This window comes from Pipra filicauda, unplaced genomic scaffold (genome assembly GCF_003945595.2).
Source record: "Pipra filicauda isolate LSUMZ 115617 unplaced genomic scaffold, ASM394559v2 scaffold127_size2900866_pilon, whole genome shotgun sequence".
Taxonomy (NCBI): Eukaryota; Metazoa; Chordata; class Aves; order Passeriformes; family Pipridae; genus Pipra; species Pipra filicauda.
This window is the reverse complement of record NW_024103740.1, coordinates 423,425-441,561: the sequence shown is the minus strand read 5'-3', so window position 1 is coordinate 441,561 and position 18,137 is coordinate 423,425. Positions and strand designations below refer to the sequence as shown.

The window sequence follows — 18,137 nt, the reverse complement described above, 5'->3', positions numbered from 1 at the left end:
ATTTTGTAACCACACTGAAGTTTCATAGTATGAGTTTAACACGTTAAACACACCCAACACCACATCTTACCTGAACTCAGCTAGGGATCCCTTACATTCTCACACCTTTGCCATATAACTATGCCAGGCTCACAAGCAAAGAATCATTTAAGACGAGTAAGAAATTCAGTTAATGTGAGATTTGCCACATTTGAATATAATGACACATTCATAAGAACCCAGTCTCCTCATGTGAGACAGACTTTCCTCTAGCTTTCAGTGGACACCAACTTCAAGTAAGAACATTAACCAGCTGACACAATTAATCTTTTAATATGAGCCCTGGCCTTTTTCTGCAGAGAGATATTCAATGCACCCAACCGTGCTCTCTGCAGCTTACAGATATTAGTAACAGCTGGATCATCACAAGGTATCTTTGGATGGGTTTATAAAAACAGACTGCACAAAAATTCACAAGCCGTTTAAGCAGCAACAAAAGTTCTTCAAAATAAGTTTTAAACAAGCAGATTCTTCTACTTACATACTTAAAAAATTAATTCATCCTCTGGATCTCATCTTAGTTCAAGAAATTTTTCTTTTTTTTCTTTTTTTTTTTAACCTGGGAATTCATTTTGCATTTTTCTGCCTTACTCCCAATGTCACTGCCTCTTATGGGCTTGGTTTTGTAAGAAACTTCCAGTTCAAGGAAGTAACAAAGTCCTAGTGATAAAAAAGTAAATAACTTGAACACTTTATTATTTAAGGTAATGAATAAATTTTATATTCTGATAACGTATTTAAAAAAACCACGAGAAAAGTATCCTGCAGGGTACCCAAAATGTCATATCAAATTAAACTGAAATGCAAAAACTATCCTTCTGCTTTCTAAATGCAGAATGATTCCATGCTGAAAGGAAAAAAGCTGACACAAGAGACCTATGTCACCAACAGATAGAAGGAACAGTCAATTAAAGACTTACAGATTAATCAAGATAGGGAAATGTAATTTGGATGATGGAGTGTCTTTGGGCTTCTCATGAAAAGGAACATAAGGAACATATGGACAAGCAGTGTCAGATTAACATCTACATGGGATCGGGTCACTGGGTATTCCTGCACCTTTCAATACTGTTCCATCACACGTGGCCCGAGAGGGAGGCACCTTCCAAATAATTCCGATTAGAGAGTGAACTAATTAACTGAGCAGAAAGACATTCAGAAACTTCTGTCAGTCTAACTCAATGATTAAATCTGGCAATATGGCTTCTAATGGTTTTGCAAAACAGTTAGGTAAGATTTTTGATTAGTGTAGATTAAGCAGAGATTTTCAGATTTCAAAGGCTTTCTAATAGTTTAACAACCATTTCAAATCTTCAGTCAAGCATTATTTGATAACAGATGTTGGTCTTCTTTGTTTCTAAATCCAAAGGCAAGGGAGAATACCTTCCAAAGCAAACCAAAAATGTACTTCAATAAAAAAGAAAAAGTGTTTCCTATTCACAGGAGCTGATGACACTGGCTAAAAAAGATAAAATAAAAAAAAAAATCGAGAAATTACTTCCCTTAAAATGCAAATAGTAGCAGAGAGACAAATAAAAACCCAGCAGAATTGCTTTTTGGAGGCAGAGAATGGAAAAAGAATAAAAAGAAAGCTGCTTTCCAATAGCACAGAAATAATAGTATTACAACTACCCCGTCAACAGAGGCAGAAAATGGGTAACTAGAGGAGAGTGACAGAACTGGCTTTTAGTGACACAGTGATAAAAAGGAGATAAAAAGGCAGCAGAAAACACTGATGCAAACAAGTATTTGTAAACACCAGATAAAGAGCAACTGAAGGCAGTAACTCAGGCTATAACATGGCTGATAGAGCAGCCTTGCAACACTCTAATCACCTCCAGTCCCAGGACTCCCGCTTTTGTGAGGAGCAAATAACTCCTTGTTTTGATAGAGCAGTAAATTGCATGCATAGTTTTGAAGTGCTGGAATAAGATGCATCCCTCAGGAAAGCAGACAGCTTCCAAGTAATTGAGAAATGGACACTGGAATTACAGTGCAGTTTGGATAGCACAGTTCCCATATGGAGAGATTCCTGCAGAGCAGGACGTCCTTGTTACCAGAGTCCTCTTGGTACCCAGAAGCAGCATCACTTCTACCATTTGACTCTGCCTGGTCATTTCTCATCATCCCACCTCATCTGCACAGCAAGGGGGGATGTAACAGAACCAAACAGCAACCAGGTACAGGCTTTATAGAAATCTCCCACTGCCATTTACGGATGCACAGAAGCTTTGTTAGAGGACTGTCATAAGGTATTTTATACACCTTCTGGTATTATATAAGATAATATATCTAACATAAGAGATATATCTTAACTTGCTCCCTCCCTACATACCAGGCAAGTCTCAAACAGGTTTTACACATAACCAGGCTCCCACCCACATACTTTACCAAATAAGCCCCTCAGAACCCACCTAAAGGGCACAGAGATCTGGCTAATAAGAGCATGGCCAAAGCACGGAGGGAAATGTCACTCCAATACTATTAAAAACTGTCTCTGAGCATTTGCCTTCCTTGTGTGTAAGTGATCCTGAAGTACAGAGAAATATGTGATTGGACCTTGGGCCAGTAATAAATCCAACAGCAGTGAAGGCTCAGAATGCAGATGGATGACAAATGTGTGTGAAACAAATTAGACACAATAAAATAATTGAACATTAGTCTTTGTATAATTAATTTGTTACTAACTGACACTGATTGTACCTTTCCTTTTGGGTTTCTGTGAAGCTATTCTTGATCACACAGTTTCTAATTTGCCTGCAGCCTTGTGAGGAAGCAGCATGTGCAATAACACAGGGCAGAACTTCCCAAGGCTCCCTGCTGTTACATTCTAAAGGATTTCTCTCTGCACAGACTCATCCCTGTTTTCTGTACATCTGTATTAGGAGCAGAACCTTTACAGTTGCTAAAGGCTTTGGAAATCTGCATCCTGTAAACAGCAGATCAAAGCTCACATCAGGAAAGAATCAGAATTCAAAGCTTTGAGAAGGCATTCCAGACTTTGCTATACATAAAAATCTCTCTGCATATCCCATTAACAATAACAAAAAATACAAGTTTCCTCTTGAGCCTTCAGCTCTAAGTTTGTCCCAGATTCTGACAAACAGTATGTAATTTAAGATAGAACGAGAACAGAACGGGAAGAATCAGATTTCTAAACCTCTCTGGAGGGTGCCAGATCTGCACACATGTTGATAGGACTGTTCCCTTTACTTTGGTGATTATACTGCAAACTGTAACTCTTTCCTAGAGAGTAAAAAATGCACCTCAATAGAGCTTCACCCACTGAGTGCCTTCAAGTTCTTTATGCAGAAACTTTCTGTTTCCACTGACCTGACTGATTGGGAGTTTTTTTGGGTTTTTTGAAGATATATATGACAGTAATATACTTTGGTCTGCTTCTAACAAAAGTGCATCAAACATTAAAGATGGCACAAGATGAAGCAGCTGCTAGAGCTCAGTGCTATTTTGCTCACCCCAAAACTCTTTATAAATTGAGAATTATTCTCACCCTTATGAAGTCATCCTTTTGCTCTCCTAGCTGTAATTAATAATAAGAGAACTCAAGCAAAACACAATTAGGTGATACTACCTAAATTTTGGGGAGTCACGAACCTTTTATTTCATATGAATTTTGATTCTTGACTGTACTTATTGAAACTGAGGGAAAAACTCCAATCCATAGGAGTGTGTGCACAAATTTTAAGCCTTATTAAGCATCAGTCACTTCTAATAAGTCCTAAAACATAGCAGCAGAATTTCCTCATCTTGACTCATTTGGACTGACAAAGACTTGGACATGGTGTCTACTGTTGTTCAACGAGGAAGAAAATATTGTTTCATAGTGTGCTGTGTGTGATTAAGTGTTCTTTGTTACCTTGTGTATTTTTCTGCAAGATTCTTGCCAATTCAGTGTGGCAGCAAATCTCCTGCAGAAACTGCAAATGAAAAGGTATCTGTAATCTAGGAAGCTTTTCCCCACTGGTACTTGTTAGGCTCTGACTGAAGAAAAGTCGTTTGAGACAACCCACAAAACCCCTCAAATTCAAAAGCCAAAACTGAAAATTTAGCAGATATAAAGTCTTAACCTGCTGGGCCTCACACTGCATGTTTTAAGGTACAAGTGCTCTTCCGTGGGGGGGAGGTGAGAAACCTTCCCCAGCTCTTTTTGGAAAATATCTAATTCAATTTTTTTCATTGGTTATCCTCCCTTCAATCCGAGTAATAATTTTTACTGGCTCAGTTGAATTTACATTTTCCACAGACTCTGGAGAAGTGAAGGTTTGAATATTGCTGTGGCCACAAATCATTTGGCCTTACTCACAATTTAGCTGTGGCTTGGTTTATTTGTGAAGGACTTACTAGGATGAGAAGTACACAGTGAATATTTCCATACCCACTGGAGCTGAGTTCTGCCACAACATTTAAATCTTTGGCACATTCTTCAAGTATATATACAAGTCTTATTAAATTTACATACTTAGTCAAGCATTTAGAGGCACAACTCAAAATCACCAGAGATTAAATGCTAGATTATTTAATCTGGTATCTGTAAAACCTGCAGTTCCCCTTGATATCTAATCATCACAGCTTGCAAGAGACATGGAGCAAAAGAAGTCCCACGTCACTTGTTTCAGTAGCAAGCTACTTCAGCATTGCTGCACATGTTTTTTCATCCTGTTTTAGAACATGCAGGTAGACCACAGCAATGTGTTTTTCCTCCTGGTTTCTTATTGATCTAATCCATGTGGTATTGTTCCTAAAGGCATTCTCTTGACTGAGGCCACGTCTTTTTGTACAGCAATGTTAAGAGAGTATCTAGAACAAAACACTAAAGGGACTTGAAGTAGGAGGCTGAAATCACAGAAAAAGTTTTAGTAAGTTTGACAGAGGAAAAAAACCTCTTTTTTGTCTGACATCTGCTATAACTGGGGCAAAAAATCCCAAACACAAGATATGAAGTACTGGTTCCTTTTGAAGTCATAACACAGCTGAATACAAGACTACTATTCTTCTCCAATTGCACCTGAGTATCTGGGGGGGGTTCTCCTCACTGAGGAGTGCAGGTGGCCCCCACCCTTGTAATGACAACATTAGTTTTCAGATCTTCTGCCCCTATAGATACTTGCAAAGTTTACAACTATGCTAAAATTTCACCTGTTATTAGCCAGCAAATGCTGAAATGTTAATTGTTTATAAAAGACATTAACCTAAAAGAATCAAATTCTGACATTCATTCTCATCACCTGGGCTTCACAGGTGGTTGTTAAAAAAACCCAATCAAATTTTATCACAAGAACAGCACTGAAAAGAAGGAACTATGATCACAGAGTTGCTAAAAGTGCTTGAATATTTTCAGAGGCATAGACCTGAGTCACTTAAGCATTTAATTCCTATTGATCTTCAACTCAAGCACCTTTATACCTTCGTGCATCCAAGACTTGCATTCTTAAGGTCTTTCAATCACAATGGAAAAAATGTACCCTATCACTTGCTAAATAAGTTCACTCTAGGTTGTATTTATGTCAGCTTTCATATGGGCAATGCTAGCAAAGAGAACAGCAATCATTTTCATGTAGCTTGGGGCTTGAAACAAGCTCTCACTTATACAGGAGTAAATTCAGGGTAATTCCATTTACTTCATTTGATTGGATCTGGCCTCTTTCCTCTGACACTGCCTGTGGTAGCAAAAATCTGTACTGTAACATTTTTTTCCCATCCAAAATAAGATTGAATTTTAAGAAGAACGCTTACTAAGAGGAATGTCAAGGTATTGCACCACTTACAGAGATTGTAGCCTCCCTGTATGGATATCTGAGCACAAACAACCCAGATTATTTTTTGTAAAAATGAGGGGGCAAAGCCATGCACAGACATAGCACTTGCTACAAAATACCTTCCCCTTACACACACAATTACTTTCCAATCCCTGCCACCCACAAAAAATAAAATGGAAGTCTAAACACACAAGTTATGGAACCACATAAGCTATATGGGCAAGGGCAGAAAGATCCATGCTAAGGATCAGTACTGCAGGAGTTAAGAGAAAAAGGTAAGTCAGACACCTAAACATCTTTTCTGGCACGGTAAATTATTTTAACTTGTTTTGTTTGCTCTGGCACAACTATTCCTGGCAGTCCCCTGCCAGGCAGGAGCAGGTGTACAGCTGCTGCTGTGCCAGGTAACACATCCCTGAAAAGGGGAGCCGATTCAAGCACTTGCAGAACACCTTCTATCATGCCCACAGCAGAGATTCAAGTCTGGCATATCTTTGTATCACCACTCTTGAAAATTTTGGGGTTTCTATTTAAATATACAAATATTCCATAATAACTTACTTACAGTTCCCTGTGATCATTATTCTTTCCACTGAAAATGATGGCAGCTGGAATCCTCTGCACCGCAGCACACACTGTGTACACCAGGACAGAAACCAAAGTGTGTCATCACTGTTGATAGAAGGATAAATATAGTTAAAGTCAGATTAATATCTCCAAGATTACTCATTTCTACTTCAAAAGAGAAGCAAAGATCATGTGCAAAATGACAGCTACCCATCTGGGACTGGAAAAGTCACCATATGGATGTCTTTTGCTAATTATAGATAAATTTTTGATCCAAGGGATTCAAAAGTAGGGATCTGTCAGTTCAAAAATACACTTCCTCTCCTCCCTCATTCAGGCAATGCTTTGGTGCTGGCTAATCAATTAAGCAGAGCAGTGGATCATACAGACTTCCTTCACCTTTAAGAAGGCAGTTTTCTACTACTTCATGCAATATGCAGTCACATTTGTAGCTCAATTAAGCAAATTTGTTACAATAATTCCTTTTTCTTTTTTTTTTTTTTTCCAGATCAGAGGAACCTTTATAGTCTTTTAGCCCAATAGCCCACGTATTTAGAGGCAATGAGATTGCATTATATTACTGCTTCACATATGGTATCTCTACTCGGACTACAGCATATAATCCTGAAAAGCATTCTAAGTGGATTAAAAGATGTTTCAATAACATAATTATCACCCAAGGTAAGTTCTTCCAAGAGCAATTAATTTACATACATTATTAAGTACATATTTCTAACTCTGTGCAAGGTGGTTCCTGTTAGACTATAAATTTTTTTCTTGTATTTTGTCTGCTGAATTGACTGATTAATTCTCTATCAAATTAGTGAACTGGTTGAATGTATTTATAGACCAATCACATTGTTCTTCAGCCTTTGCTTTGATACACTACTAGAGTGAGCTTCTTGTCCTTGGGAGGTGTTTTCTATATTTTAAGTCAGGAAAAAAAAACTCCTCTAAAGCCTCCAGCTTTTGGCCTCCTACTAGATCAGCAAACACTGCTGATACTCCAATAGCAATTATATCCCTGCCAAATGCAGAGGCTGCATAGTCTTTTCATGCCTGCTTAGCATTTTATAGCATTTATACATGGGTTGCATTAGCCTTTTTTGTCACTACAGTGGAAATTCACTTCACCATGTAAAGGTAGCCAATGTGAGGAAAACTGCATCCCTAATAACTGGAGAGAAACAGGCTTTTCCATAAGACCACTGAGAGCATTCATATTATGCTCACAGTACATTGTACTAAGTACATTGGATGTCACCCCTCCCTTCCAGGCATGTTAGGGGTGGGGAAGAGCTAAAGAAGTACAATTTGAGTTCAGACCAACAGCTGTGTTCTTCACTCCTCTTCAGAGGAGTTTCAGACACATCACAGCATCTTCAGCTGTACTTTACCCACACAAACCCAGTATGAGTTCATGCCAGAGACCTTTTTTCTCACTTTTCTTTTTCTGTCCTAGTAGAGCCTCACATTCAGTTCATAAATAAATCAAGCACAGGACTAGTCCCTTTATCTGTCCTAGACACATCTGAGTGTCTAACTCCTGAAGATCCCCAACATCCACCTTTGACATCTACCCATCAGTGAGACAGAATGAAAAGGCAGATGGAAATGGTAATGGCACCTGATCCATTTAGTTTGCCACTTAAAATGCAGAAATTTTGCTTCCCAGAGTCCCCAGTTTTGTCAAGATGCTGCCTGCAGGATCAGGACAGTGCTTTCAGTACCTGATGAATAAGGGCATATATTCCAGCTTCTCCTGTTACCTTCCCTCACAGTCCAAGGGGGAAAAAGTGTAAAGAGATAATCACAAAAAAATCAATTCCTTTACTTAGATGACTTTCAGTACAGGTGGCAGTGATCTAGCACAATGACTGTCTATTGAGTCACCCAATTCTCAACTTGAGCATTAGTTAAGTAATTCTTTATCCTGGATATGTCTTTTATCCCATCAAGGAACTAGCTTAACACAGTATTTTTTCCTCCAACTCTAATGCTACACCATTTAACTGCATTTAACTGTCTTCATCACTGGAGCCTTATTTACAATCACATTGTAATGAACAGCTTGGTAGCTTATACTTTATCCATGCCATGAAAACTTCAACCAGGCAGAAAAGCCTCTTGCTGGCTGCAGTCAGTCCCAAAGGAACTCTGTCCAATCCCACAACCACCATCTGCAAAACCCTCTCACACCACTGCAGTTCCCATGAGCTCCAAGTTTTCCTCCTCTTATCATGGAGTTTCCCACCCTTGCTTTCAAAAAGTAAAATTACAGCACACAAAGGATTTAAACCTTCAGCTAAACTAAAGATCCTACAGTTTCCTACAGAAAAGTTTGGAAGTTGGTCAGCCTTCCAAAGGATCATCTAAAATTCAGCTTTAAACTCAATCTAACATCTATCCCATGGGTAAGAACTGTAATTCTCCTCAGCAAAACAAAGGTAAGACAAGGCACTAAAATTCCATGCTGATGTTCTGAGCTATTTGCTTTTAAACTCAAACTAAACGTGCACCTGCCCCAGTCACTCTCCTCACGCTGCCTCGACAGCCATCTGAGGTCACAAACACCTCCTGTGGTCACACTGACATCTAAAGGAAGGCTTTTCCCTCTCTTCATGCCCTTGGAAAACATCAAGCAGTCCTTCCACTACAGCTCTCTGTTTCCCCAAGCCTCAGTTGTGACTCTCCAGCAGCACCCCAGTCCTTTTAAGTGTTTTTAAAGTCACTCACCAACAAAAGCAGCTGCACCCCCTCACACTGTGCACGACCAAGCACTGTAGTCCAGCAGCAGGAGAGCCCCTCACAGAGGATCAATATTGTCTTTTAAAACCTTCCTGAGACAGGCTCCTTCTTTTTTGGGGCGACCTGCCCCACACCCTCAGACCATCTCACTTCCCTGCCGCCTCACCTCAACTGCCTCACCTCAACTGCCCACAGGTGCCCCCTCACAGAACAGCCCCTCCTTCCACACCTGCTCCTCATCAGTACCATCATCATCATGCCCCTCAGCTGCAGCTGCTAAAGGGCTTTTTTAACACTCAGATTAAATTGAGGCCTCACTATTTGTACAAAAAGCTTCAATTTAGGGGAAAAAAAAAAAGAAAAAAAGAAAGGGAGTGGATTTAGGAATTTTAACAGTTGAACTTTCCGAGCTTCTAAATACATAGTTCTGAATTGGGTTTGGAAACCTTTGTGAAAGGTACAGGGAGTCACAGGCCTCACGACAATATCCTTAACTTTTATGATCAAAGAACAGCCTAAAGGCAGCATGAACAGAAACATTCAGAATAACCTCCTGAAAAACTTACCTTTTGTGAGAGTCTATAGTTTATGTGCTACTGAAAGGCAACATCTGCTTCCACTTGAAGTTTGCAAGGCCGAACTTGAAAGAATTTAAAGGTTTGCTTTGGTTTTAAAAAACCTGTGGTTGCAGTCTGTGCCCTATTGTGCTCAGGAGAGCACTGATCTGGAAAAAGGGAGCCAAAATCAAGTTACTTGCTTATCTGAAGCAGTAATAGTAAAAACTCTCTTTTGTCACATTTCTGAAGAGCAAACTATTTTCACAACTCATCTAGGCCTTTCTTTGCCCTTCCATCAAAGACATATCACTCTAGAGAGAGGAGCAGCTGATTTATGGGGCTGCAGAACAGCAGAACTTGGCCTTGACGATGCAGACTGTGTTCAGGTGAGAGGGATGGGAAGGCAGAAACTGCTTCAAACACAGCTGAATCTTGTTCCCCTCATTCTGGGTTTTTGCTCTACAAGGCTGGATTTTTGACGACCATACAGCAGGATCATGCTTCAAAGAAATTACTTCCAAAATGAACAAGCATTTTAGTAAAATATATAATACTTTTTGACAACTAATACATACTGTGAGCCAACTTGTGGGATGCTAATGTCCCATGTACCTGTTTCCCAGAGATGTCAACGTGTTACAACAGAAATCAGGTTTAATTCTTTGCTCTCTCACAGGCTTAGTTTGCTTAGGATGGCTTCTTTTGCTTTTACCTGAAGGACTGTTAGGACTAAGGAACAAATTTCACATGGAGTACCTACTAAAGATAAAACTTCTCCTAATTCCCCAATGCTGTCCTCTGTCTTAAGAGGAAAGTCAGGGGAAGAAAGGAGGAAATCCCTTAGCGGAACGAACAGAAAGAAACCTAATGTGTCTGCTGATAAAAACATTGGTATTGATGGAGTTAAGGGATTGGCACAATCAAGTTGTTTATCTGCTGACAATATGAAGCACAATGTGAATAATGACAATTCCAAAGAAAAGAAGATATATTTGAAAATTAACAACAGCTTATGCTTCCTTAAAATTAGCTTCAGGCCTTTCATTAGTATCCCACGATAATACTAAGCATGAAAGAAAAGAAGAAAGTTTCTATATTTTAATTTTCCTTTAGAAGTGAGTCCAAGACTACACGGGTATGCAGTGAGCACTGCTTGGGAGAAAACATATCTGAGGTTCTGTTCTACCAGAGCTGCTAGTAATGCAGCCACTTAAATGCATTAACTAGAAAGTTTGGTGTTTTAAATGGAGATCTTCCCTATGTAGGGAATAAGCATTGTGAATTTAGGTCCTTTTGATACAACACTAATTTTCTAAATATATGGGGATATATTTAGGAGAACCAAATGTAAGGTAATGATCTGTCTGTCTATTTAAAGGTTTAACAAACAGATACTTCAGAACAAATGAAGCTCTGTGGTGGGGGGTGTTTGAGTATTATAAGCCCACAAAATTTTAATCAAAGGCAAATCTTGCTTTCTGATGTACTGACCCAAATTAAAGCACTTAACATATAATCTATCAGCATGATATTATACTACACAGTTAATGCTATTATACATACCTACCTCTAAGGCAAACAATGTTTGCAACCAACTACAAACTGAAAACAAAACCTGAACAGAATGTTTGAATATCAACCCAGATATTATATTAATTACATTATATTACATTATATATTATATTATCTGAAAATGCTTTAATAAAACCATTCATGACTTCATGGCATATTTCTTTGTCTTAGCACAGACCAACAGCTATCAAAGAAGTTAAAATACATAACTCTCACAACAAACTTGAATTGCTCATCGTGCTCTACATTCAACCTACCACTCAAATCTACTGTGGATATCTTAAAAGGAAGTTATTTCTTACACCATGCATTGTGCCATATATTTTGTACTACGTACCACTTCTAACCTGTATTATAACTACGATTTTGCTAATGGGTTATTCTGATGACTTATATATTTTTTTAATTCAGAATTAAATAACATAAGTAAAAGGGAGAGCCTTGCTTGCATAGAAGTTTGTTTCTCTGCTAATTATAAATAAGATTTAGGTAAGTTTTACAAGATGAAAGGCTTTTTCTTTTCCTCAGTAGGACATTTCTTCTCTAGGCAATATGTTTGTACCAAGTAAAAGAATTCTTATGTGGCATCATAAACGTCCAGTGTGCTTTGCAGACCTGTAAAGTCACCAAATGGAAAGTAATGCCCCTGCCTAACAGTACTGGCTGAATGACAGGAATTACCTGCAGGCATTCTGATTGTTTGCACAGCAAAGGAAAAACAACAAGTCAGAGCAAGCTGGCAGCTCAGCAGGCTCTTTGGCACTCTGTGGGGACTGGGCAGGCACTGATCAAGGGAATGAAGGTGGCCTAAGACTGTCCTTGTGTATCAACACAAGTGGAGCTGCCGACGAGGTGACCAAGGTTCCAGTGTGGCACTGCCTTGGACATGCTTTCAGTCCAGTCGCCACAGGAAATATGAGACATCGGGAAGCATGAGGTGCTTGTAGGAGGGCTCTGGCAAATGAAGGCTCTCATTAATCTCTTACAGATGAACAATGTCTTTGTTACAACCTCACACAGGTGTTTGAGGAACCAATCTGTCTCATGTTAGCCAGAGCACAAGAAATCAACACTGAAACCAGAGAAGCTGCCAGAGAAGCACTCCCCCTCTTCTCTGTGGAGCACGTCTTGATGTTCTCTGGCATAGTTAGAGGAGAGGAGGAAACTTCACAGAGGGAACCTGTCTGTCCCACACAGTAACCTAGCGTTTCATAGTTCAACTAAATATTCAGCTCAGCTTCTAAAAAACATATGCTAGTCTCAGTGAGTACTGATTAGGCTTTAAGAACTATGAGATCTTTAATTACGTATTTTGCGTGTGCAAACGTATTATTGTGGCAATTAATAAGAGTTTTAAGCTATGGCTGAGTACAGCAACTTCTCTGATGACTAGACGTCTTTGCTACAGTGTACATGACATTACAATAGGACAGATTTTGAAAAAATTACTTGTGCTTCTTAGTATTATACCATGGAACAAAGAAATATTGGCCCCAAGGGTGCCAGGAGTAGACTGTCTCAGTTTTCTTTGTTGTTGTTTCCTGTCATTGTTATTGTTTTACATAAATGGAAATGCAACTGCATCAACAAATCAAGATTATAAAATCTTTAGAAATAATCACGCTTAAATATTTATTGATACTTTAAATTTAAATAATTAAGACTTTAAAAATATTTTTGATGTGCATACACGAATCTGCCCAGAGGGGCATGAAGCAGAACCAAGGTAATCCAAACGAATTGCACTGTTTGATCTGCTATCCTGTCCAGCTTATACAACTGGAACACAATGCTAGGAGGTGTCATGCATTTACATCTGGGAAGTTTAGATCATTTGATTGGTGCTGTTTTCTGGCTAACTGTTGGAACTGATATGTGCTCATGTAATCAGGACACATAATCCTGTGCAGCAGCCGCTCCAGACTGTGGAGCAGTTTTTAGCCTCAGTTGGCACTATTATGCTGCGAGTTGTTACTACACAGTAACACAGTCTGACTTAGAAAAAAAAAGTGATGTCTGACCTGGCATTCATGTCCCTGGTGTGTTTGGATTATGCCACTAAGAGCTGCTGGCCTTGCCCCTTTGTTTACATACATAGCCCAAGTGTGGATTTCTACAGGAAGCTCAGAGACAGCTCAGCACAGATTTGCAGATTCCTGGAGCCAAAGCCATGGTTCAGAAGACAGGTTGTTTTGGCCCTTTATTCAAAATGCACTTCCAAGCCCTTAGTTTCACTGAGGGTAGTGAAAAGTTAAGGCTGCCACTCAAATACTGATGCCTTGTTAAACAGACTGTATAAAATTACCCACTGTTTTGACATCTATGCAATGTTTAACGTCAGAGGGTTAAACCCCAATTCCATTTTTGTACAATAATTTTAATAAAGCTTTATTCATTGGCATGTGATGTTTCCATGATGGTCTCAGAAAGGGAAGTCAAGGGCTGCTATTAAAAATGTAAAACATGGTGACTGTGCTTTAATACACAATGTTTCAAGCTTCCCATGAAAATTTAATAATTTTTGATGTTTCAAAGAAACATCTGACTTAACAAGTGCTTGTGCCATTACTCACATGTATTTAAGTGTGTGACATTGTTGTCATCTCTTCTTCCGTTTCCACCCCCTAGAGAACATAACAGAGAGAACAGAAAAAGTCTCCAAAAATGTCTTCTACTCCCTACAGGCCGAGGACAAAACAAAGATAAACACACACTTCAAGTCATGAAGTCATTCAAGAAGGTTGTGCTTCAAACCTCCTTCTGTCTCCCTCTACTGCAGTTGTTACACAACAGCCCAAGGTCAGAACAGCAAATGGGAGATAGAGCCTGAGCCAGGACATACATGTTGCTTAACAAAGCTTGAGTTCAAAAGCAGGTAAACTCAGACCTAAATAACGTATTAAAAAGTCTTGACACTCCAGAAAAGGATCAAGGAACCAAGAGGTAGGTAATGGGATTGTTCTGTACCTTCTGACAGTAGCCTTCCTCACAGGATATAAGGAATGAGCTTTTCTAGCAACTGGAAAGAAAGGAGGGGCACAGTACATTCTCTTTTTAAGGAAATTTCTTCTAGAAAAGTAGTTTGACAGGTACATATAAGGTAAAATATTCTACACATTTCTATAGCTTGGGTAAGTGTAGCCTATTAGTGCAGGCTGATATAACCTATGTGACAAGAGGCTTGAAACTGAGAAAAGATGAAAGACGATTCAAGATGAAAGAGCTACAGTATATGATGTGCAATTTACACCATTATTCCTCTCACCTCTGTCCCCCAGCTCTGATAGATTAGGAGTGAAACACGACCTGCATGGAAGTATGAATATATTGAAAGAGCCATAGGCAGGAACCAGGGCAGCACTGAAATTGGACAAGTATTTGAAGGATACTTCAAAGAGTTTTACCCTGGAAAAGAAAATTTGATTTTTTTTTAATCTGATTCTTTCCTCATATTGTGCATTTGCACTATAAGAACTATTTCACCTTCCTTCTGTGCACTCACTTCGTGAGGAACAAATGCAGCAAATTTGGGAGGATCACCTATTATATCTTGCTTTTTATTACTCAGTATGAAAAAAGTTAAATTCAAGATTTCGTCCCCATGTCTATTAGGAATCATTACTAGATGCTGTTTTATTTTCCAGTTCTCTCAGAATTACTGAATCACTCCATTGGTCTGGATGGCTTTTTTATTCTTTATCTTTAATACAAGTCTGGTTGGAAGCCCTCCTTTTCAAATGTATATTTGGAATGTATATTCACCAGATACAAACCCACAAAAGCAATATAATATTTTCCTCATTGTATTTAAATGGCATTTATCACATGAAACTGTGCAACCTTACAGTTTCAGTTATGGATCTTCAATAACAAATCTGACAAAACTCCTTTCAAATGCATATCTGCAACTTCCTTCCCTGTATTTACATGAGAGTCCAGCAGGTGAATAAAAGGTAAATTAATGGGAAAAAGATGAAAATACTTCTTTCCCTGGAAAATTATTGGAGCCTTCCACTGCAATTCCCAGCACCCTGCCATGGAATGAGCTAAAAAAATCAGCAACTATTTTACTGGCAAGGTCACCAACATATAACTGTTCAGGTTATGCACTTACTGTGTTAATAGTACAGGCTGTGTAAAGCAGCTGGAATACAGGGAGTGATCAAATGTCTGTTATTATCACTTATTAAACTCAGGCTACAGAACCTGAAAGTGTGGGAATAAGGCAGACAAAGAAGATTTGACCTCGTGAGTTAGTGCCTTACATCCAGCTGCAGAACAGATGGACATAAATCTTTGCAGTTCTACGGCTGTTTGCAAGGAGCTAACTCAAAAATAATGACATAAACCCACTGTAACTACGTTATTGCTGTGCTCTTGTACCTCTACACTGGTATGTGAGGAAACCAGGACTCAACTCCATGAAAGCTCCAATGTCTACAAGTACTTTTTCCTCCAGCCTATGTGCCATTGCCTGACATCTGGTGCTTATCCTCTGCACTCCTCTCTCCTCATGGTGCCTCAGATCTCCTGTCTCTGTCAGGAGCTCTTTCTTCCTCAAACATAGCCCTAGCAGTGTGTGTAGCTGTATAATACCTTCCTTGTTTCTCAATATTTCTACAGGTCTCCAGGATCTCTTCACTGAACAGCTTAGGCAGTCACAGAAACAGCAAAAGACAAAATCAGGGCCAACATCTTGTGAACAGCTGTGCCCCTCTGTAGGAATCACTGAGGTAAGGCTTTTGAAAACACTAATTTGTCCTGAGGAACACATTTCTAAATATTTTTATTAGCTTGTTCTGATTTTTTTCCCCCTGCATGTTACAATATTTAAAGGACATTAAAACTTTTGTAACAGTTGGTGTCTCATATCAAGGCAAAAATAATATACTTTCATCTGTCTTGCTTTGTATGAAGCTTCTAAAGAGCCTTTATTATCTGCAAACAATAACTGACAACTCAAGTCAAAATTACTATGTGTGATTTTTTTTCCCAAAGAGTAAACAGATTCCTTTCTTTTGTTTTGTCATTCTTTTTATTTTTTAATCATGTTTCTCAGCCAGACTGGCTCCAGTATCTCAATGTCTCTCTTGTACTGGGGGTCAAAAAGGACCCAGTACTGCAGATGTTGAGTGAAAGTTATGTTTGCCTCAGTTTCTTGTTATCCAGCTATTTTTAGGATTAAGCCAGGTAAATAACTTGCAGTTTCTCTCAGTATCTGCCAGCCACAAGGAATTCTTCCCAGTTCTGTGGCTAGATAGTATTTCAGGGAAAGGCCTCCAACAAGATGAGTTGCATATCCCTTTGGAGTAACAGCAGCAGTAGTTTTCCACAACTATCTCAAAAATCAAATAAGAATCTTTTCCCCTTTGGGATGCATATAAAAATAATTCTAGTCCAAATCTATCAAAAGTAGTATATTTAAAGCACTATATAATATTTAAAAAAATATAGTAAGGTAATGAAGGCAAATAACTCTCTCTCTGAAGGTGAGCTATGCTACCAATCCATCCTTAGGCTCTGTTTCTACCAGATGTTAAAGGGCCTGTCAGCAAAGTACCCAATCTATTTGCACAAGGCATTCTGTCCCACTGGGGTGTTCCACATCTGAAGGTGTTTGTGAGGTCACCACACGTAACTGGTTCAGAGCAGAGGGGACATCCCTTATTAGTATTCAGTTTATAAACTGTTCTTTGAGTACAGAGTCATTTGGAAGAAATGAGAGGGAAAAAAAACAAACAACCAAATGAAAAGTAGCAATGAATTCAAGCTTGATCAATTGAAAGCAAAGGTTGAAAAATTCCTTTACCAGTCTGTTCACATCTTTGTTCTCCAAAACAGCTCTCCAAGGAAAGGGTCTAATAAATAACTTTCAACCACAGATTCAGGGTTCCTATACAGAATAGCTTAAATACTAGAAACAGAGGCAGAAATGTTGGTCACAGGGGGTCAAGTATGTCCCTGTTCTAATTCTACTGGAATTATAATCTTGAATTAGTTCCACAGAATAAAAACTTGAACAGACATTTCAGTAATAATTCAGTGGAAGATTTTATGAAAGAATAGTTATTCAATAAACATCAAGTCCAAGTGGTAACAACAAGGTTCAAGCGACCATGAAGGATCTTTTGTGAAATAAATAAAACTCAGTTAAATCCCTGTTCAGAAGTATGTTCCCGTATTTAGCTTTGGGAAATGAAAATCAAACCTCTTTCATTAGCCTACTAAGTAGCTTTTCACACTTGCAAAATCTCAGGAGCCTTTGTAACATGGATCTGTCTGTACCTCTGGAAGTTAACGTGCAAAACAATTACATGAGCAGAGCCCGGATCGGCTAATCTGGTGTTTTGTAATGCCTTCAGCTTCAAGCACTAATTGTTCAATGTTCTGTTCTCCAGAATTTATTCACCAGCAATTCCCATGAGCCTGGAATTCCTCTAATTATGCCAATGATATCCATTCCTGCTCTCCTATCATCTATTTCTCTATTACTCCTACATGACCAGTCTTTGTTGAACCTGCCACCCTCTAGACCTAAGCCAGCCCCTCCCCTGCCCTTCCCCAGGAGACTGAATCCAAATCACCACAATCTTCATTCCAGAAAACAATAAGTCTGATGGGGGAAGGGAAAAAAAAGCAGTTCCCTGCAAACAGAATTGTAGGCTGCCAAAGTAGATGACAGAATGCACGTCTCCTGCTCCACAAGACACGGCTATAAGGGCAAGGTGACCCACTTACTCCAGGGCATATTTTCCCCAGTTGCTGGGGCTTCCATAGGTGCAATCACAGCATCAACCATTTATATAATCAAAACACAACCCTTCAACCCAAATAACGTTATCTTGTGGAACACTACCAGGGGAGTATCATCTGTCCT

General features: G+C 39.0%; 1 long non-coding RNA gene across 2 annotated transcripts in view; it reads right to left on the bottom strand.

Moving 5' to 3' along the window:
* Positions 1 to 9,253, bottom strand: part of LOC120325012 — a 101,069-nt gene extending 91,816 nt beyond the window's left edge. Inside the window, exons 1-3 of one of the 2 annotated variants that reach the window (XR_005566771.1) lie at positions 9,120 to 9,253; positions 6,382 to 6,488; positions 3,917 to 3,977 (exon numbers count right to left, since the gene is read on the bottom strand). This is a non-coding gene — a long non-coding RNA (uncharacterized LOC120325012). The remainder of the gene's footprint in view (positions 1 to 3,916; positions 3,978 to 6,381; positions 6,489 to 9,119) is intronic. The other variant, XR_005566772.1, reaches the window with a different exon arrangement.
* Between the last annotated feature and the right edge of the window lie 8,884 nt (positions 9,254 to 18,137).